The sequence below is a fragment of the Oryctolagus cuniculus genome, chromosome 4 (genome assembly GCF_964237555.1).
Source record: "Oryctolagus cuniculus chromosome 4, mOryCun1.1, whole genome shotgun sequence".
Taxonomy (NCBI): domain Eukaryota; kingdom Metazoa; phylum Chordata; class Mammalia; order Lagomorpha; family Leporidae; genus Oryctolagus; species Oryctolagus cuniculus.
The window spans coordinates 140518876-140541675 of record NC_091435.1 but is presented as its reverse complement, the minus strand read 5'-3'; the positions used below and the strand labels follow the sequence as shown (position 1 = coordinate 140541675).

At 46.8% G+C, this 22800-nt stretch overlaps 1 pseudogene; it reads left to right on the top strand.

Annotated features, from left to right (window-relative positions):
• Positions 1-22800, top strand: part of LOC127482692 (non-histone chromosomal protein HMG-17 pseudogene) — an 85054-nt pseudogene that overhangs the window by 34217 nt on the left and 28037 nt on the right.

Here is a 22800-nt window from a genome sequence, read left to right as displayed (position 1 = left end):
TGTAGTCGAGGTCCAGCACAGCAAAATAAAAATTGGCTTACAAAGAGAAAATTATCTTAATTCTCTGTAGGAGTACAAAACTGTATATCTAAACCAGTACAAAACTGATTATCTAATTCAGTTCCACGTTGACTGAATACCTGAGACCTCTTAGGAATTGGTTTCCGCAATCAGAATTTATGCCTGGCCTGGTTCCAGGCTTGGAGATACATAGTCCTTTCTTTTTTTTTTTTAAAGATTTATTTATTTGAAAGACGCACTTACACACACACAGAGAGAGAGAGAGAGAGAGAGAAGAGAAGAGAGAGAGAGAGAGAGAGAGAGAAAATGCTTTCAACACTGGTTTACTCCCCAAATGGCCACAATGGCCAGAGCTGAACCAATCTGAAGCCAGAAACTAGGAGCTTCTTTTGGGTCTCCCACATGGATGCAGGGGCCCAAGGACTTGGGCCATCTTCTGCTACTTTCCCAGGCACACTAGCAGGGAGCTGGATTGGAAGTGGAGTAGCTGGGACTCAAACCGGCGTCCATATGGGATGCTGGCACTGCAGGTGGTAGCACATGCTGTGCCACAGCACAGGCCCCAAAAGTCCTTTCTTAATAGAGCTTACATGCTGAGGAAATAGGGGGGACATAGTAGGTATTCAGCAACTTAGTAAGTATGTTAAATATCGAGTGATAAAGGAGTTACTGGAGCTCAGGAGTGGGGAGGGACTGCTATTTCCTGCAAAATCTAAATGAAGGGAGGGGGCAGCCCTGTGGTTATGCAGAGGAAGTGTAATCCCAGAACCCACTTCCTTCCAAGAGTTCATAGTGCATCTGTGTCCTCAAAGTGTGTCTAGACTGTGAAAGAATCAATGATCACTTGAACTCTCAGCATCAAAGTGTTGTAGAAGGGGCAGAATCCAGAGTGTGTACTGATACAAGATACATGGATGAGAGCAAGGTCAATGGGAAGGCTTCCAGTTTAAAGAAATGCATTGCAGAAGCAAGGATGGAAGAAGCTCAGAGGGAGAGTGAGCAAGGCGGGCCAGAGGAATGGCTAAGAAAATGCAGAGAGGATGCAATATGTGTAATGAGTGGAATTGAGGAAGAACTTACAGTCACTATGAACTCTAGACATGGCCCAGGAAAACTGGAGGAGGCCAGCCAGGGGGTGCCTGAGAGAGATGATCGCTCTCACAAAGCAGGTCTCAGTGGAGTAGGAAGTGAAGCCTACGTTTTGCCAGGTGGAGGAGTTGTCATGCTAAGCGGGGCCACTTCATACAGCCACCATACAAACCGCAACCCCATTATGACAAGTACATGGGCCACTATCTCAGACACCAAGCGTGCACGGACAGTGAGTTCTGAAGAAGCCTGAGAAACTGAAAGTAATGCGAGCCCCCTCCAGGAAGACTCGGCTACTTTCAGCCTTTTTATTTTTAAAAGATTTATTCATTTTATTTTGAAAGGTAAAGTTACAGAGAGGGAGGAAGAGACAGAGAGAGAGAGATCGTCCATCTGTGGTTCACTCCCCAGATGACCGCAACAGCCAGCGCAGGGCCAAGACAAAGCCAGGAGTCAGGAGCTTCGTCTAGGTCTCCCATGTGGGTGGAAGGGGCCCAAACACTTGGGCCATCTTCCACGGCATTTCCTAGGCCTACCTGCCTATCCCACAGCCATTTGATTTACACCAACACAAATGTAAAATCCATACATATTAGAGAGGAAGATATGCTGTGTATTGATAAGCCATCACACATACTTTATGTAGACCTGGTGAGAAATGTTCACTATGATGGTACAAGACAGATCTGGGGTCTGTCTTGTTCGACTGTCCTCAGTCTCTCTCTCTCTCCCCACTGCTTTTTTTTTTTTTTTTTTAAGATTGATTGATTTATTTGAAAGGTAGAGTTACAGAGAAAGAAGGAGAGATAGGGAGAGAGAGGGGGAGAGAGATAGAGAGATCTTCCACCCACTGATTCACTCCCCAAATGGCCACAAGTGCAGAGGCCCAGGTGTAGGGATTTGGGCCATCTTCTGCCACTTTCCCAGGCCATTAGCAGAGAGCTATATCAGAAGTAGAGCAGCCAGCACTCGAACCGACGCCCATATGGGATGCCAGCACTTCAGGCAGCAGCTTTACCTGCTAAGTCACAGCGCCAGCCAGTGCCTTCAGTCTTAATAACACTGGTTTGCACTAAATACAAAAAAAAATCTTCAAATCTGATTTCCCCTCCCCCAACCAGAAGCCTTGAAGAATAGCTTAGGACAGGCTGTGGGGAGGGACCCTCACGGCAGAACTCACAGGAAAACTTCCTCCAGGTAGGCAACAGTCCCTTCCCTCAAGGCCCTCTGCTCAGCAGGGATGATCAGAGGCAGATCCACTTCCTCTTCCTCTCCCCACTGATCTCTTTCTGCCTCTGACACCGCCACCTTTTCTCTTCCTCTCCTGTCTTCTCCCTCGCCTTCTATCTCTTCAAACCATGCCCTCCCCACCAGCCCCACTCCGATACTCTCTTCTTTCAGGAGATCTGAACTCTTGTCCCTGAGGGTCATCACCCCTTCTCCAGCACATGCCATTCTGCATCCCTTACCTCAAAACCTTTCTCCGACCCACACCCCTTAGAAGGTAGGGAAAAGGAGGACGTTCTCGAAACTTCTTGTAGAATGTCTTCACTTTGCTATTCGAAAAACAGAAGTTGACATTGGAACGCGGGGGCAGAAGACTGAAAACCAATCACCGACCAGTGCAATGGATATTTCCATTTCCAGGGGGAGGTGAGGGAGAGGAGAAGGAAAGAGAGCAATGGCTCTGAATGCCATCCTTTGTGTGTCCATGTCTCTTCCATTGCATTGTAGAGACAACGCGGGGCATTGCTGAAGCCCGCGCCTCCCACGGTACCTTAGCAGATGGAAACGCTTGGACGAATGAGTGAGGGAATGAAAAGCTGAATGTGGCAAATGAGGCATCGAGGGCAGGGAGGGCGCTCCCAGGATGCTCACTTCGCAGTCCGGGCTCATCGTTTCTCGCCAGGGTCTGGGACCTGGAGCCATCCTGGACTTCAGGAACTGTGTTCAGGGACACACCAGCTGCTCTGCCTGCACATGTGGTCTCAGAGAACAGCGTGATCATCAGCCAACTTTGCGGCGACTCACAACCAATTTTTGAGGTCGACACTTGTGTACTTGGTCTTGTCCGAAATTTTCTCACCCCAGACCCCCCTGACAGGACTTGCTGACTTCACACAGCAATGACCCCTTCCCTCTCTCACTAATAGTTTGGATTAAGTCATATCTAGCTATAAACCTCTTTTGAAATTCTACGCACAATAAACACAATGCTTGTGTCCCAACGTCAACTTTTAATAACCACAAGTATTATTACACAGGAATCAACACTAGCCCTAACACAGAATCCCTAACACTTGGTATCTCCCATGGAAGCTGCCTGCTAATCCTCCTTAAACCTTGCTCTCAGCGTGTAATTCCTGCACTGGAAACCCAAATGCCTGGTGTCTGGCCTCTGCTCTGCAGAGCTGAAAGCCACGCACCAGCTAGCTGGTCCCCACCCTCTGGGTCTAACTCTATGTATTTCACATTACTTTGGGCATGCACCGATTGCCTCATAACCAGGCAATATCCACTGTCATCCCTGCCTCTTTGTCCAAGAATCTTCCTCTTCCCTGGAACTTCTCCTCGTCCTCCGCCTTGCTCTGCCAGCAGACTGAAATCGGGAAACTGGTTGGGCATCCCGGTCCCCCTCTGCCAAGGAGACTGTCTTGCCTCATGCAATCTGTGTAGCTCTCTGGTCTCTCCATGGCCACTTTCCCCAGGTCAGGCCTGCCCCACTGTGTATTCTACAGTCTATTCATGAATCTCTCCGGCAGTACTCATACCTTTTACTTCTGTTTCCCAGAGTACAAAGCACTTTGCTTTTTGCACAATTGGTGATTGAGCCAAAGGAAGTGAAAACAGTTGTCTCAGAACGTCCAGTTCCCCTCGTTCCTCAGGGATTTCCACTGAGCACTGGGAGAGCTACCAGTGTGATAAAGTCTGGGTCTAAATCCAACTCCAGGCCTCATTCTCATGATTCTTTTTGAAGGCCTGGTTTCTATCTTTTTCGAACATGGAGGAGAGCACTTGACAAGATCCTTAGAACTCATGTTTCGACTGCATTAACACGTGCACATCATTAACTAAGATGTACATGCTGCATAGACAGGAGAATGTCCAAGAGGTGCAAATTACCATGAGAGGAATGAGACTTGAGGAAGCTCTGCCCAAAATTCAGGAGCCGCTCTCTTTCCAAAGCCGTGTATCATCGATTACATAGTAGACAGGATGATGGGTAACAGGCAAAAGAACGGCTCTGCAATATCCAGGCGCAAGGCACATCGTGTTTCTGTGTTGCTGCAAACTCAGAGGAGTACAGAGTGTATTTCAGAGGTCTCCAAGCTCCTCACACTCCCACGGCGGGGAATAGCCCAGTATCATGATCATCGGATCTGTGTCTCCACGGCAAGCTGCGGGAGCTCTAGGCTTCCATGGAGGGATCTTGATTCACAGTGTGTGGTGGCTGCTGTGGTTGGCACCGCTCCTTCTGCTGCCTCCAGGTGCCGGCTTCTGCTGGCGAGGCCCTCAGGAGGACCATGGAAGGGCTTCCTGGGCTGTGCTCTTGCCTCCACTGGCTGCAGGCTGTCCACGGAGACCCTTGCTCCGTTTCTCAAAACTGGACCATGTAGTGTCAACAGCCTCTGTAAGCTCTCCAGTAGCCTCCCATCGAGTGCAGGCAGGGGTGGTCAGGCATAGACCCCTGGAGCTCTGGAAACCTGCCCCACTTCTGCACGCACGCATGCGCGCACACACACACACACACACACACACTCCGCCTGACTTTCCTTCTCAGCAAGTGTCTCCACTCTCCTGAATAATTCTTTTTTATTAAGTCTGGACTTCAAACCAAAATCTGCATGGAGGGATTTATCCCGGGGGCACCAAAACTTCTCTTTTAGGCTCTGAAGCAAAAAGACTATTTCTGTACCCTGGGAGGAAGGGGAGCCAATCCAGAACACAAGACTCCAGGCTAAGAAGAAAATTGCACTATTCCAGTGTGTGTGTGTGTGTGTGTGTGTGTGTGTGAAAGAGAGAGAGAGCGCGTGAGCCTATCTGCTGCTTTACTCCACTAATGCCTGCAGTGGCCTGATCGTGCTAAAGCTTCAAGCTGGAAGCTCAATCCATGTCCCCAACATGGGTGGGAGGGACCAACCGCTTGAACCATCACCTGCTGCCCCACAGGTTCTGCACAACAGGCAACTGGGGTGTGGAGCCGGAGCCAGGACTCAAACCCAGGACACAGTTGTCCTAACCAGATGCTTAATCTCTAGGCCAAACGCCTGTCCCCTATCATTCTATTTTGCTGATAAGGGCATAGCAGTAAAGGGGACAGACATCAGTTAATTTCTCCAGTACTCTGTGTTTCGTGGGCAAAAGCACTCAGCCTTTCTCTCTCTCTCTCTCTCTCTCTCTCTCTCTCTGTGTGTGTGGGGGGGGGGGCAGGTGGAGTGGCTGAAGGCATTAACAAAAGACATTTGGATCCATAATGAAATCTCAAAGGACAGCTCAAAAAGAAGCCTTGGGAAGAAGCCAGAGTGCTGTGCCTGCAGCAGTAATGGGCAGGTGCCCCTGTGCAGTAGTTGGAAGAACAGGAGTACTAGTACTCTTACAAGGGCACCTCCAAAAGTTCATGGGAAAATAGAGTTAAAAGATAAGTTTGTTTTGGTGCAAAAAAAATTTTTTTGGAGCCAGCACTGTGGTGTAGTAGGCTAAGCCTCCTTCTGCTGGCATCCCATATGGGTGCTGGTTCAAGTCCTGGCTGCTCCACTTCCAATCCAGCTCTCTGCTATGGCCTAGGAAAGCAGTGGAAGATGGCCCAAGTGCTTGGGCCCCTGTTTCCTTGTGGGAGACCCAGAAGAACCTCCTGGCTCCTGGCTTCAGATCGGTCCAGCCCTGGTTGTTGCAGTCATCTGGGGAGTGAAGTGAGTGAACCAGTGGATGGAAGATCTGTCTCTCTGTCTGTAACTCTGCCTCTCTAATAAATAATCTTTAAAAATATTTCTTTTGAAATCATACATAAAAGGGGTCTTTAGGAATTCTTGGGCAACTTATATTATGAAAAAACTGTGATTCAATTTCAAATTTTTTTGTACCAAAGTAAACTTACCTTTTAACTCTACGTTTCCATGAACCCTTGGAAGGGTGCTTACCAAAGAGGGGCCCAAGGAACCAGACAGCCTAAAGATACTTGCACTCCACTGACCACACTGTGCAGCCTGGTGTAGGGCTGCACCTGAGGGGGTGCCTTTTTCTAAGGCATCGAAAGTGTTACAGGGCCAATATAGTCTTGTTTAGGAAGGACAGTGGATAAGGGCATATGCCAGGTTTAGGAGAAATTCAGGTATTTAGCTGATCTTAAAGACAGACAAAATTCTATTCTTATGTCCAACCTTACATTAAAGCTCAGCCATGGGCCAGGCATTTGGCACAGCAGTTAAAATGCTGTGGGGACACCCACATCCTGTACCAGAGTGCCTGCTCTGAGTCCATGCTCCTGCACTTTTGATCCAGCTTCCTGCTAATGCATACTCTGAGAGGCAGTAAATGATGGCTCAAGTACTTGGATACCTGCTACCTATAGGAAAAGCTCAAATTGAGTTCCACGCTTCTAGGTTTGGCTTGGCTCAGATCTGGCTGTTGCAGGCATTTGGAGGGTAAACCAGCATATGGAAGATGTTTCTCCATATCTCTCTGTCTCTCTGCCTTTCAAATACAAGGAGAGTTAAAAAAAAAAAAAAAAACAACAACACTCCATCAAGTAGCAGGAAAACAAAATGCATTTACACAATTGAGTCTTTTTTTTTTTTTTTTTTTTTTTGGACAGGCAGAGTGGACAGTGAGAGAGAGAGAGACAGAGAGAAAGGTCTTCCTTTTGCCCTTGGTTCACCCTCCAATGGCCGCCACGGCTGGCACGCTGCAGCCGGCGCACTGCGCTGATCCGAAGGCAGGAGCCAGGTACTTCTCCTGGTCTCCCATGGGGTGCAGGGCCCAAGCACTTGGGCCATCCTCCACTGCACTCCCGGGCCACAGCAGAGAGCTGGCCTGGAAGAGGGGCAACCGGGACAGAATCCAGCGCCCCGACCGGGACTAGAACCTGGTGTGCCGGCGCCACAAGGCAGAGGATTAGCCTAGTGAGCCGCGGCGCCGGCCCACAATTGAGTCTTGTTAAAGGAAGCCAGGGAGGTAGAACTCAGACCAAGTGATGTTCCCCTCCCTGCTCCTCCTCTCCCCATGGAATTGGTCAGTTGGCCCTGCACCGCCCTGAGAATAGCCACATGCTGGGGTGGGCATGTGACAGGAGTTAAGATGCCATTTGGGAGGCCACATCCCCTTTTGGAGTGCCTGGTTCAAGTCCTAGCTCCATTTCATTTTTAAAAAAGATTTATTTTTTTAAGGATTTATTTATTTGAAAGGTAGTTACACAGAGAAAGGAGAGGCAGAGAGAGAGAGAGAGTGAATCTTCCATCCAATGGTTCACTCCCCAGTTGGCCACAGTGGCCGGAGTTGTGCCGATCCGAAGCCAGGCCAGGAGCCAGAAGCTTCTTCCAGGTCTCCCATGTGGGTGCAGGGGCCCAAGGACTTGGGCCATCTTCTACTGTTTTCCCAGGCCATAGCAGAGAGCTGGATCAGAAGTGGAGCAGCCAGGTCTCAAACCAGCGCCCATATGGGATGCTTCAGGCCAGGGTGTTAACCCGCTGCACCACAGTGCCAGCCCCATAGCTCCATTTCCAATCCAGCTTCCTGCTGATGCACATCCTGGGGGTGGCTCATGCAGTTAGGTCCCTGCTACTGTTGTGAGAAACCCAGATTTAGTTCCAGCTTCCTGTCTTCAGGAGATCTCTCTCTCTCTCTCTCTCTCTCAAATAAATAAAAACACATTTAAAAAAATTTTTACGACAAGGATGGGCATTGTGGCACACTGGGTTAACCAGCACTTGGGACACCTGCATCCCACAGCAGTTTCTTATTCCGGCTTCCTGATAATTCATCCTGGAAAGAAAGAGGCTGACAGCCAAGCAAGTGCTCGGGCTCCTGCCACCCACATGGAAGACCTGAATGTGATTCCAGGACCCTGACTTTGGCCTGGCCCAGCCTTGGCTGTTGGAGGGCATTAGGGAGTGAATCAGTGGATGGAAAATCTGTGTGTGTGTGTGTGTGTGTGTGTGTGTGTGTGTGCCTCTCTCTATAACTCCGTCTTTCAAACAGATATTTTTAAAAGTGTTAAATAAATAAATTTAAAATAAATAAATCTTTTAAAAAAGTTTTACAGGAGATAGTCAGAGGCCAGTATTGTGATACAGTGAGTTAAGCTGCTGCTTATGATGGCAACATCCTGTGTGGGAATGTTGATTTGAGTCCTGGCTGCTCTGCTGAGTCTGGCTTCCTGCTAAGGCATCTGGAAGGCAGCAGAAGACAGTCCAAATACTCGGGCCACTGGAGTTCTTGGCTCTTGGATTCAGCCTGTCCCAGACCATGGAGAGTAAACCAGAGGATAGAGGGTTTTTCTCTCTCTACCTCCACCTCCACCTCCACCTCCACCTCCATCTCCACCTCCATCTCCATCTCCACCTCCCTCCCTCTCTGCTGTTCTGTCTTTCAAATACATAAACAAATGTCTTTAAAAATAGTCAGATATAGTTAATATCAGTCTAGGAAAACATGGGAAACTTTAAAAATAAATTCTCATGGAATGAGAGTAAGGCCTTTAAAGATGATTACTACTGCCAGGTTTCTTTTTTTAGTATTGTAAGCAACCTGGAAATTATTTTTAAAAGTAGACTCCATGTAAGACTCTTATAATGAGGAAGTTTGTAAAGAAAGGGTTTGAAATTTCCTTCATTAATCATCAGGAATGGACTTTTTCGGGGCCGGTGCTGTGGCATAGTGGGTAAAGCCACCGCCTGCAGTGCCAGCATCCCATGTGGGTGCCAGTTCGAGTCCTGGCTGCTCCACTTCCTATCCAGCTCTCTGCTATGGCCTTGGAAAGCAGTGCAAGATGGTCCAAGTCCTTGGGCCCCTGCAGCCTTGTGGGAGACCCAGAGGAAGCTCCTGACTCCTGGCTTCAGATTGGCGCAGCACCAGTGTGGAGTGAAGCCGTGGATGGAAGACCCCTCTCTCTCTCTCTCTCTCTCTCTCTGTGTAACTCTGCCTTTCAAATAAATAAATAAATCTTAAAAAAAAAGAATGGACTTTTTTCAAAGAACACTTAGAAACTATGAATGTAATATCTGTCCACTGCATAAAGCAATTAGATCCCACCAGATTGGTTTTTGCCCAATTCCATGTTATAAGATATATGACCAACTTGTGTTTCCATTACTATTGCTAGTGTTCTAGTTTTTCCCTTACATTGAACCATTGCAGGTGGTCCAGATAGACAAATGGCCCTTGTGGTATCACTCTCCATTTGCCTGGTGCTGGTTTTCTGGAACATTCTTCACCTGTTCTTTGTCATTGGCACTTTGTCCTCTGACTTGCCTGTTCATATTCTTTGCCCCTTTCCTAATGTGTTGTTGTCCAGTCAGCACTGATAGGAATCTTTTAGCTATTGTTCTCATGAAAATATTTTCTCAAACTATGTCTTTTGTCCTTTATTTATGATGTCTTTGACCACATAAAATGTTTGGGCTTTTATGTAGAGAAACACGTCAATGATTTTATGATTATTTAGGAAGATTTCCTCTACTCTAAGATTATAAAAACATCATCTTTTATCTTTTTCCACTATTACTTTTATAGTCTTTTTAAAAAGATTTATTTATTTATTTATTTATTTCAGAGGTAGAGTTATAGACAGAGAGAGGAAGAGACAGAAAGACCTTCCATCTGCTGGTTCACTCCCCAAATGGCTGTAATGGCTGGAACAGGGCCAATCCAAAACCAGGAGCCAGGAGCTTCGTCCAGGTCTCCCGCATGCGTGCAGGGGAGAAAGCACTTGGTCCATCTTCTACTGCTTTCCCAGGCCACAGCAGAGAGCTGGATCGAAAGTGGCACATTTGGATCGGAAGCGGAGCTGCCGGGACTTGAACCGGTGACCATATGGGATGCTGGTGCCACAGGCAGAGGCTTATCCCACTATGCCACATCCCTATAATCTATTTTAAAAGTTTGTTTCAGGGTTGGCACTGTGGTGTAGCAGGTAAAGCTGCCGTCTGCAGTGGTGGCATCCCATATGGGCGCCAGTTTGAGTTCCAACTGCTCCACTTCTGATTCAGCTCCCTGCTAATGTGCCTGGGATAGCAGTAGAAGATGGCCCAAGTGCTTGGGCCCTTAAACCCATCTGGGAGACCTGGAAGAAGCTCCTGGCTTTGTATAGGCCATTTGGGGAGTGAACCAGTGAATGGAAGACCTCTCTCTCTCTCTGCCTCTGCCTCTCTGTAACTACCTTTCAAATTAATAAATAAATAAATCTTTAAAGAAAATTTGTGCCATCAACCTAGTTTTTATTTCATGCATAATCCAGTAGTAAGAACATTCATTAAAACTACCTAACCACATTTTCCATGAGTTCTAGAGAAAGAAGGAAGCTGAGCTCTTTGATCCATCTGAGGAACAGTGATGAAGTTCCTTTTTAAAAAGAAGATTTATTTACGTATTTGAAAGGCAGAGAGAGAGAGAAGAGATAATCTTCCATTTACTGGTTCACTCCCTAAGTGACTGCAATATCCAGGGCTGGGACAGTCCCAAGCCAGAAGCCCAGAACTCCACTTGGCATGGAGTGGCAGGGGCCCACGCACTTGGGCCATCTTCCACTGTCTTCCCAGGCACATTAGCAGGGAGCTGGATCAGAAGCAGGAGGGTTAGGACTCAAACAGGAGCTCCAATATGGGATGCTGGCATCACAGGCGGCAGCTTAACCCCCTGCACCACAATGCCAGCCCTATGAGGATTCTATGAGAGAGAAAAGATGTTATCCAACAAAGAGCATGCACTCTAGAGCGACAACTGTTACGACAAGAACATAATCCAGTGATCCCAATTTGTAATATCCTTTTGTACACACAGTTACCATGCAACCTTGGACTCAGAAGCTGTGGCTACTGTGGAACTGATCCACCTGATAATCCTGTCAAAGAGGGCAAGGTAAGCACCTCATGAGGCATCTTGGATTCTGTGAATTCACAGGAGCACGGGCGTTTCTTCATGGGAAACCTAGGGGGAGCACTTGAACTGGACCTTGAAGTTCAAGGGCAAGTTTTCATAGATCAAAATGGCAGGAGGGGTCATCTGGGGCCGAGGAACACAGGAACAGAGAAGCACACGGTGTGTTTTGGGAGCTACTCGTGAGCTGTCCAGTTGTCTTCCAAACAGGGAAGTCATGGAGGATTAACTTAGATGCTGGTCTGAGACTGGAGGTGGAAAACCTCAAATGCCACGGGTCATGAATGTGTGCTTCATTTCCTGAGTCAGCGATCGGCATGGAAAGCTTTCTTAAAAACAGCTTTACTGAGATATAGTTCACACTCCCCATTTAAAGTGTATCGGTCAATGGTTTTTAGTTCAGTTGGCCCTCTGTGTCTGCAGGTCCCACGTCTAAGGATTCAACTAACTGACATCAGAAATAATTGAAAAAGAATTACATCTGTATTAGGCCCAGACTTTTTTCTCATCTATGTTTCCTGAACAACACAGTATAACAACCATTTACATAGTACTCGCATTGTATTAGGTGTTACAAGTAATCTGGAGGTGACTTAAAGTACCCAGGAAGATGTGTGTGGATTATATGCAAATACTATGCTTTTTTTTTTAAAGAACTTTATTTATTACTTATTTGAGAGGTAGAGTTATAGACAGAGAGAGGGAGAGACAGAGAGAAAGGTCTTCCATCTGCTGGTTTACTCCCCAAATGCCTGCAATGGCCAGAGCTGGGCCTATCTGACGCCAGGATCCAGGAGCTTCTTTCAGGTCTCCCAGATGAGTTCAAGGGCCCAAGCACTTGGGCCATCTTCTGCTGCTTTCCCAGGCCATTAGCAGGGAGCTGGATCAGAAGTGGAGCAGCCAGGACATGAACTGGTGCCCATATAGTATGCCAACATTGCAGGCAGAGGCTTAGCCTACTATGTCACAGCACCAGCCCCTACTATGCTATTTTATACAAAGGACTTGAGCATCTATGGAGTTTGGTATCCATAGGGTGTCCTAGAACCAATCCTCTCATGGACGCTGATGAGAAACTATATGTTCACAGATCAGTGCAGCCATCACCACAGTCCATTTTAGGACCTTGCTATTGCCTCATAAAGAAACTTCATCCACACCCTGGAGCTGTCACCTTACTAAGCCCTCTTTCCCATTCCAGCCTGAACAACCACTAATCATTTTCGGCCCCTCTAGATGTCCTTGTCCTGGACATTTCCTATAAATGGAATCATATAATATGAGGCCTTTTGTGATTGATTTTTTTCACTTGTCATGTTGTTACCATGAAAAGCTTAAGCTACGGAATTCTCTAATCACTGGTTCTTTAGAGAGAATAATCTAGAAGCAGGATGGTGGGAGGGGCTGGGAGGCCAAGGAGAGCCATTAGGAGGCCATAGGTTAAGGGGTCATATGAATGCAAGGTGAGGAAGCTTCTGGTTACTAGTAGGGAAACACTGAATAAATGGCTTAAAAATCGAGGACATGCAATAGAGTTACTGTAATAGCAGGAAATCGTAGGTGAGTGATCTATAGCTGAGCATTGGCTTGCTACTGTTGCCAGGACCCCAGCACTTCCATTTTCTGCCCACCATCTTGCTGTACTGACTTTTTTTTTTAAAAGATTTATTTATTTATTTGCAAGTCAGAGTTACGCAGAGAGAGGAGAGGGGGAGAGAGAGAGAGAGAGAGAGAGAGAGAGAGGTCTTCCATCTGCTGGCTCACTCCCCAATTGGCCACAACAGCTGGAGCTGCACTGATCTGAAGCCAGGAGCCAGGAGCCAGGAGCTTCTTCTGGTCTCCCACGCGGGTGCAGGGGCCCAAGGACTTGGGCCATCTTCTACTGCTTTCCCAGGCCAAAGCAGAGAGCTATATCGGAAGTGGAGCAGCCAGGTCTCGAACCGGCACCCATATGGGATGCTGGCACTTCAGGCCAGGGTGTTAACCCACTGTGCAAAAGCATCAGCACCGCTGTACCAACTTTTATATTCTGACTTTCCCTTCATGCTTGCAAAATGCTTCTGCCCCTCAAGGTGTCACCTCTTCATACAATTGCTTATGGAAACCCGCATCTCTAAAAATGCTAAACCTTTTCCCCACCCAGTGGATTTCCCCTTGTATGCCGCTGGCCTTGTATGCCACAACACGTGTTCACGCTTAGCTTCAGGTGGGCTGAGAATATGGGGATCTGCCGTTGTCAGCCCCGGTGGTGGATGGAGAGCTCTGCCACCAAGAATGGACAGGGAGTGGCTCCCAGGCAGGTAAACTGTTGTGTTTGCTGCAAGGAAGGACCAAGGAAGATGGAATAATACAGAATGATACAACATCCTTAGTCCAGCAAAGAACAAGCTTTCCTGAAGGTGGGACTGGCTGGCAGGATCAAATAGCACAGTGAGGATGGAAAAAATGAAAACCGTGATAAAACTGGTCGTAAGGAGGTCACCAGTACCTTCAATGGCTACATTCTAGTAATGGAGAGGAAGAAGACAGGAGATCCCAGCGCTTGATGAAGAGAGCAAATGGATGGTGGAAACATACAGGAACTTTTAGAACACAAAGCAGGAAAGAAACTGGCCAACAGGATCAAATGAGAGGTGGTTTGCGAGATGGAAGACTGATGCAAGTATCAAGATAACTTACTGAAATATTAATTTGTGGTTTCTGTTCTCACTAACATAGGTCATATTCAAAGAGATTTAATAGTGGAGGACAATCAATTAATGAATAAAAATATATCTTAAAATTAAGGATGTATTTGTTTAGCATTAAAGGTACAAGAGATCTTAGGCAAGACCAGAGACTGAGAAGCCATAGAGTGTAGTGTTTGGCTACCCACAAATTTAAATGTGCTGCATATTTAAATATATCTGACACACAGAGACAAATGACCAATGATAACAGTGGTTAAGAGTGCACATTTGCAACACATTTATCAAATGTGCCTAATACACAATTTTTATTAATTTCTTCGAGAGACAGACACAGATAGATGATAGATAGATAGATAGATAGATGATACAGATGATAGATACATACAATGCTCCCATCTGCCAACTCATTCCCTAAATGCTTACAATGGTTGGAGCCAGGCCGAAGCTAGGAGCCAAGAGCTGGGAGTCAGGATCTCAATCCAGGTCTCCCACGTGAGTGGTGGAGACCTAACCGCTAGAACTACCACCACTACCTCTCAAGGTGCTCATTCATTACTAGGAGGCTAGAACTGGGAGCAGGAGCCAGAACATGAACCCAGGCATTCTGGATATGTGACAATATCTTTTTTTGTAATGTGATGTAATTTTTTAAGTTTTATTTATTTGAAAGGCAGAGCAAGAGAGAGAGAGATGGTCCATCTGCCGGTTCACTCCCCAAATGCCAGCAACAGCCAAGGCTGTGCCAGGCTGAAACCAAAAGCCAGGACGTCTTATCTGGACCTTCCACATGGTAGCAAGGACCCAAGTATCTAAGCCATCACTCACCACCTTCCAGGGTGTGAACCAGCAAGAAGCTGGATCGTAAATGGAGGTGCACTGTCCCCAGCCAGTCTGATATGGGATGTGAACATCTGAAGTGGTGGCTCAACCTGCTCTGCCCATGATGTGGGTGTCTTAAATGGCATCTTGAACCAGTAGGCCAAATGCCCACCATATTAAGACTCTTTTTTTTATTATCTACTTCTTTTTTTTATTTTTTTTTACATTTTTTTTAACTTTTATTTAATGAATATAAATTTCCAAAGTACGGCTTATATTAAGACTCTTAATCAAGAAAATACTCATAGCCATTAAGCAGCTGATCTGGACTCAAATCCAAGCATTCTGGCTTTCCCACTACATTTAGAATCAGAAAAATTCAATTAAAAAAATAAGATGATGATTTTACCCATCAAATTGGTCAAACTTAAAAAGAATGACAGTGTCCAGTTACATCAAAGATATAAAAGAATGTACAATCTCATATACTGCTGTTTGGAGGTATGATTTGCTTCAATTTTTATGAAAGCTATCTGGAAATACCTATCAAAATTACAAATACACAGGGCAAGCATTTGGCATAGGGGTTAAACTGCTGCTTGGGAGACCCGCATCCTATACTGGAGTGCCTGGGTTTCAGTACTGACTCTGCTCTCCATTCCAGCTTCCTGCTCATGTGCACCTTGCGAGGCAACAGATGATGGCTCAAGTGCTTGGGTCCCAGCCACCCATGTAGGAGACCCGGATGGAATTCCTGGCTCCTGGCTTTGGTGTGGCCCAGCCTTGGCAGATGGAAGATCTTGGTCTATTTCTCTGTTCGTGTGTGTGTGTGTGTGTGTGTGTGTGTCTGCCTGTCAAGTTTGGTGAAAATAAATAAGATTTTTTTTAAATAAAATAATCTTTGTGTCATGAACACTAGTCTGGGAGCCTGCACTGTATGTTTAACCATAGGAAATGGCCATTTCTGTAAGTCCAAATGGTTTAGAAGTGGTATTTGAAGAAGATAATTAACCACCAGGATGTTCAGGTTGTTTAGGGGGAGGGGTGATGGGATGGAAAGCCTTCTACTTTTTTATGCTATTGCTTTTATTTAAGAGAATGTACAAGCATTACTTTTGGATTTTTACCAACCCCAATAAACCCTTTATAAGAAGAATAAAAAGAAAAAGAGCATTTGGCCTGCACTGTGGTAGGCTGCAGATGGTGGCCAGTTCCTGTGCAGGTCTGTGCCCCTTGGCACTGGTGACGATTGGGCTGTCCCACTGATGCCAATAGCAACTCACCCCAAAATGACAACCAAAAATGGCTCCAGATGAAGCCAAATATGCCCTGTGTACAAAGCTGCCCCTGGCTGAGAACGGCTGCTCCTGCCCTTGGTTTCTCATGGGGGAGGGAATGCTGCGGCCGATTGGTCTAGAAGCTCCCCTATAGCATGGAATTGAGTGGTGGCAGCAGTCCTGAATCAGGTCGCCCATGGGTTTTCTGGGAGCTCTTCCCTGCAGATTCACCAGAGGGGCCACCGTGCTACCCAAAGGACAGACCCGCAGCATGCCGGGAACTCCCTCTTTCTCTCCTCCTTGGCTTGTTCCTGTTTCCCACAGCCCTGGCCCCAAACAACCCGTCTGGATGTGAACAGCGATAACCCTTAGCCACGAGGCGTGGAGAGCCATGTGCCTTGTGCTGTGTGCCATAAAGCCGGCATTTTTAGATATGGTGAGCAAGAGCAAAGTGTTCTTTGCTTTTTAAACATTTTTCCTAAGGCAGTCGGATGACTCACCCTCTAAAAAAAGATCCGCGTTTCCATGAGGGAGCCTGTGGGATAGGCAGGCGGGGAAGAGAAAAACCTGGTTCTCTTCCTGGTCCTGCTGCCTCTGGGCTCTGTGATGTCTGCCAAGGCTCTTAACCTCTCTGGTGCTTCGTATGATAAAGCTGAGACTGAGGCTGAGTTAGTAACTCGCTAAAAGGTCATTCAATCAATGAAGTGGCCGAGCAAAGACTTGGCTCTGCTCCATGGCCGTGCTGGGACAGTTATGAGAATCAAGATGTGAAAGACTCTCAGAAACTAGAAAAGTCCACCCAATTCAGAATGGCCGTGCAGCTGCTGTGTGTGTGGTGTGAGGGCGGATGTGGGAAGGGGTGGAGATTGTGAGAAGAGGCCTCGGTGCCCCCGAATGCCTCATCCCTGGGACTTAAGGGTTCCATGCCATCCTCCCAGCCAAAATGGACAGGCCACTTGGAGGGGCGTCACCTTACACTTGGTGGTAGTGCTGGTTGTTTTGAGATTTTGTTTCTCTTCGTTGTCCTCACTGAGGGGGTGGGGAAGAGCTGAAGCCTTTCTCACAATATAAAGGGGTGCATGGGCGAGACCTAGGTTACATCAGAGGGTCAAGGCCAAGCCTGGAGAAGGAAGTTTCTGGGGCCTTGGTATCTCCTCCCACCCACAATGTCCCAAGTCCAGTCCAAGTTGCCCCAGTTCCAAGGACCTGACCTGGTGCCCTCAGTGCCCAGGGGCTCCTGCCTGGAGCCCTCAGACGAGACTGGTGGCAGTTCAGTGGCTGGGATTTTGTGGTGTTCAGTGAGGGGGTCTTCTGTGGTGTTTGGTGATTTTCTTGTGGTTTTTGGGTTTCTTCCAACTGGGGGAACACTTCTTTGCAGTGGTCACGGCAGTGCGGTGCACATGGGATGCCAGGTGCAGTCTGTGTCCGCCCGCACCCACTTCCTTCCTCCCGGCCCACCTGCTGTTGAAGAGCTTCTCGGCGCACTTGTTGGGCAGGCCTAGGATCAGTTAAGTTTCCACCCTGGGCCCGGGGTCTCCCACACATGCAGCCTCAGGGAGCAGCAGCAGCGAGTACTGGGCCCACTTTACAGTCTAATGAGTTGTTTAAACACCTTCAGGAAGTGGAGGATCTGCTCCAACATTCTCTTTTAAACACTTTTTTTTTTTTTAAATAAAAAACACACTGTGAACCACAGTAGGAAATGTTTCCCAGAGAGACTCAGCCTACGTATATTATAAACCTAAAACAAAAGTTTAACCTATAATGTTCTTGGCTGTTTCTGTTTCTTTCTTCCTTCCTTTCTTCCTTCCTTCCTTCCTTCCTTTCTTTCTTTCTTTCTTTCTTTCTTTCTTTCTTTCTTTCTTTCTTTCTTCCTTCCTTCCTTCCTTCCTTCCTTCCTTCCTTCCTTCCTTCCTTTCTCTCTCTCTCATTATTTATTACTTTATTTAAGAGGTAGAGTTACAGACAGTGAGAGGGAGAGACAGAAATGTCTTCCTTCTGTTGGTTCACTCCCCAAATGGCCACAATGGCCGGAGCTGTGCCGATCTGAAGCCAGGAGCCAGGAACTTTTTCCTGGTCTCCCATGTGAGTGCAGGGGCCCAAGGACTTGGGCCATCTTCTGCTGCTTTCCCAGGCCATAGCAGAGAGATGGATTGGAAGAGGAGCAGCCAGGACTCGAACTGGTGCCCATATGGGAGGCCAGCACCGCAGCCGTAGGATTAACCTACTGCGCCATGTTGCCGGCCCCTCTGTTTCCTTTAAACTGTCACCAAATAACAATGCTGACCCACTAAGTAATGGGTCTTGACTTACAGTTTTAAAAACACTACACCAGGGACAGGGGTTTAGCCTAGTAGTTAAGATGCTCATGCCCCTTATCTGAAAACCTAGGTTCGATTCCTGGCTCCGGCTCCTGACTCCAGGTTCTTGCTAATGCAGATCACGGGAGGCAACAGAGATGGCTCAAATACTTGGTTTCCTGCCACCCATGTGGAAAACCTGGATGAAGTTCCTGGCACTTGGCTCCAGGCCCCAGCCATTTGGGGAGTCTCTCTGTGTCTCTGTTTCTCAAATAGATAAATCAATTTTTAAAAATACTGTTTCCCAAGAAGTGGAAAAAAAAAAAAAAAAAACACCAAAAGCACTGTACCAGAAGGTTCTGTGAGTGAAGCAGCAGCAGCACACACACCCTTGGCTGAGCTGGGGCAAGACGCAGAGGATATGGCCCCGTGTTCCTCAGGGAGACTTGGGATGCACTTGTTCTAGTTTTCCAGGGGCCGAGTCTCTAAGCCAGGATTCGAGAGGACGAAGGAAGATCAACAAGTCCAAATCCAGATCCCCAGAGGCCCCTGAGTGAGTGCGGATGAGCCATCAGGGAGCAGCTTCTGGCTGGATCCCCAGAGGGCATGATCTAAACCCAACACCATTACCGTACAGTGGTGTAACCACCACAAGAAAGCAAACCTTAAAACTCCAACGTTTATTGAGCCGTTATTCTATGAGACACGCATGAAGCCCTTGCCATGCGTGATGGGACATAATTCATGTTTGAGAGCTGAATTAAGTTTGAGCAATCCCTGACTTTCTCTTCCTGCCCACTAAAGAGTTCTGGCTTTGCTGGTTTAATTTCTTTCCCTGCCCCATCAGCAGAAAAACTGCACAGAAGCAAGAGGACCAGAGGAACAACATCGGTTAGGACAGGACAAAGGCTTCCTAGGGAGCTTGGGAGAGAGAAGGGGAGGCAGAAGCTTGGTGTGTTAGGGACTTGGAAGGGGAAAGGATAGGAAGAAACACTGCAGAGGGACAGGTGTTGGGTGCAGTGGTTAAGTTCCCTCTTGGGATGCCTGTGTCTCCTAACAGCAGGTGTAGGTTCAAGTCCTGCCTCTGCTCCTGATCTACTTTTCTGCTAATGAGCTCCCTGGGAGGCAGCAGTGATGGCTCAAGCACTGTGCTAGATGGTTCTGTGAGCGAAGCAGCAGCAGCACATGCTTGGGCTGAGTTGGGGCAAGACACAGAGGATATGGCCCCGTGTTCCTCAGAGAGTCTTGAGATGCACTTGTTACAGTTTTCCAGGGAGACCTGGATAGAGTTCCCAGCTCCTGGCTGGCTGGCCCGCCTCAGCCCTCACTGTTACAGGCATTTGGGATGTAAACCAGCAGATGGAAGATCTCTCTCTCTGTGTCTCTCATCTATCTCTGTGTCTGTCATTCAAATAAAAATAAGGGAGTAATTAATTTCTTAAAAATGAGAAGTATTGTAGGGGTTCTGTGTAGTATTTGAAAAATGGAGTGTTGAATCTGAGTAATTTGAAATGACTTCTTTTTTTTTTTTGACAGGCAGAGTTAGACAGTGAGAGAGAGACAGAGAGAAAGGTCTTCCTTTCTCCGTTGGTTCACTCCTCAAGTAGCCGCTATGGCCGGTGTGTTGCAGCAGGTGCGCTGCGCCGATCCGAAGCCAGGAGCCAGGTGCTTCCTCCTGGTCTCCCATACGGGTGCAGGGCCCAAGCACCTGGGCCATCCTCCACTGCACTCCCGGGCCACAGCAGAGAGCTGTCCTGGAAGAGGAGCAACCGGGACAGAATCTGGCGCCCCGACTGGGACTAGAACCCGGTGTGCCGGCGCCGCAGGCAGAGGATTAGCCTAGTGAGCCGCGGCGCCGGCTGAAATGACTTTTTGACAACTGGTGTGAGTTTCTTAGACTGCAACATCCTGAGACTGGACTGTGTGGGTCATATTCTCAGTGGGGTTACACATGCATTACCTTATTTAACAGTCCTGTGAGGTAGTCTTGTTACTTTCTTATTTTCAGATGACAAAAGGGAGGTTGCTAGTGAGTAAACTTAAAGTCACACAACTAATGAATAGAGGAGCCAGACTGGAACTTAAAATAAAGTCTTTTTTTAATTTAATGAATGCATTTTTACATAGATACAACTTTAGGAATACAGTGGTTCTTTCCCTCATGCCCCCCCCCCCCATCCATCTCCCTTCCCACATCCCATTCCCTCTCCCATCTCCTTCTTCATTATGGATCATTTTTAGTATGACTTTATATATAGAGGACCCTATCAATGCTGATCATAGAGTTCCCGAATTTGCCCCCATGCCAACACACAATATATAGAGTACAGTTTGGGAAGCGAATTTGCAGTCGATTCTCATATTGCAAAAATTAAGTCTTTCAATCACCAAATTACAGCCTCTTATCAGGTCCAAGAGCAAATATGATTTCAATATAAATGATATCATTAGGAATAAAATACTTGGGAATATAACAAAAGAAGAGTAAGATTTGTACACTGAAAATGATAAAATGTTGAAAGAAGTTAAAGATAAATGGAAAAGTTTCTCAGGTTCATGGATCAGAAGACTTAACATTTTTAAAAAGGAAATAACTCCCCAAGTTGATCTGTAGGTACAACACAGCATCTAGCAAAATCCCAGCTGGAGTTTTTGCTGAAACTGAGAAGCTATTCCTAGAAATCATAAGGAAGTACAAGAGGGCAAGAATAGCCAAGACAATCTTGAAAAAGGTCAAAGTTTGTGAACTCACATCTTCCAATTTCTAAACGTAATCAAAACAATATGATGCTGGCATAAGAATAGACATCTGTATCACAGGAATAGAATTAAGAGCCTAGAAATAAATGTTAACATTCATGGTCAGTTGATTTTTGACAAATGAGCCAAGATAATTGAATGGGGAAACAAATTGAGTACTTTTTTAAAAAATTATTTATGTATGTATTTATTTGAGGAACAGAGAGATGGAAAGACAGAAAAATAAGAGTGCTCCCATCTGCTGATTTACTTTCCAAATGCCTGCAATGGCTGGGACTGAGCAGGATGCCCAAGCCAGGGGCTGGAAACTCAATTAGTGTCTCCCATGTGTGTGAGAGGAACCCGAGCACGTGAGCCATCACAGCTGCCTCACAGGGTGTGCATTAACAAGAAGCTAGAATAGGATTAGAGCTGGAACTTGAATCTTGGTACTGCAGTATGGGATGCAGATGTCCCAGGTGGCGTTTTAACCACTAGACCAAACTTCCACCCCTAGACTATTTTTTATTTTTGGTTTTTATTTAAATCTTTTCACTTTGTTTGAAAGGCAGAGAGACAGTTCTCTGCTGGTTCACTCCTGAAAAGCCTACAACAGCCAGGACTGAGCTAGGCTGAAGTCAGGAACCCAGAACTTAATCTAGGTTACCCATATGAGTGGCAGGGACCCAAGTACTTGAACCATCACCAGATGCCGCCCAGGGAGTGCATCAGCAGGAAACTGGGTCAGAAGCAGAGTAACTGGGACTTGAATCAGGCCCTCCAAAATGGAATGTGGGCATTCGCACCCAGGGATTTAAACCACTGCACCACACACCTGCCTCTGGACCATTTCTTAGGTAAACTTTTTCATTTTAGAACAGTTTTAGAATTTTTGTGTGAATAGTCTTTCCTTGTCTGGCACTGTGGCACAGCAGGTAAAACTCCTGCCTGCCGGGGTGACATCCCATATGGGTACCAGTTCAAGTCCTGGCTGCTCCACTTCTGATCCAGCTCCCTGCTATTGTGCCTGGGAAAGCCGTGGAAGATGGCCCAAGTTCTTGGGCCCCTGCACCCAAAGTAGGAGACCCAGAAGAAGCTTTTGGCTCCTGGCTTCAGCCTGGCCCGGCCCTGGTCATCGTGGCCATTTGGTAGTGAACCAATGGATGGAAAATCTCTCTCTCTCTCTCTCTCTGCCTCTGCCTCTCTATACTGTGCCTTTTAAATAAATAAATAAATCTTTAAAAATAGAATACTATTTTCAACAAATGGTATTTGGACAATTGGATATCCACATGAAAAGAATGAATTTGGATAATCACACACCATTAACAAATGTAACAAAGCTGATAATGTAAGACTAAAACTATAAGATGCTTAGAAGAAAAATCAGGTGTAAATCTTGATGACCTTGAGCTAGACAGTCATTTCCCAAATATGACACCAAAAGCATTATGTGATAGAAGAAAACACATTTAATAGGACTTCATCAAAACTAAAAGCCTTTATGCTTCCAAGAACATTATCAAGAAAGTAAAAAGATAACCCATAGACAGGGAGATAATGATTGTAAAATATGTATCTGGGGGCCGGTGCTGTGGCATAGCTGGTAAAGCCACTGCCTGCAGTGCCAGCATCCCATACGGGCATTCGAGTCCTGGCTGCTTCACTTCCCATCCAGCTCTCTGCTATGGCCTGGGAAAGCAGTAGAATATGGCCCAAGTCCCTGGGCCCCTGCACCTGTGTGGGAGACCTGGAGGAAGTTCCTGGCTCCAGTTT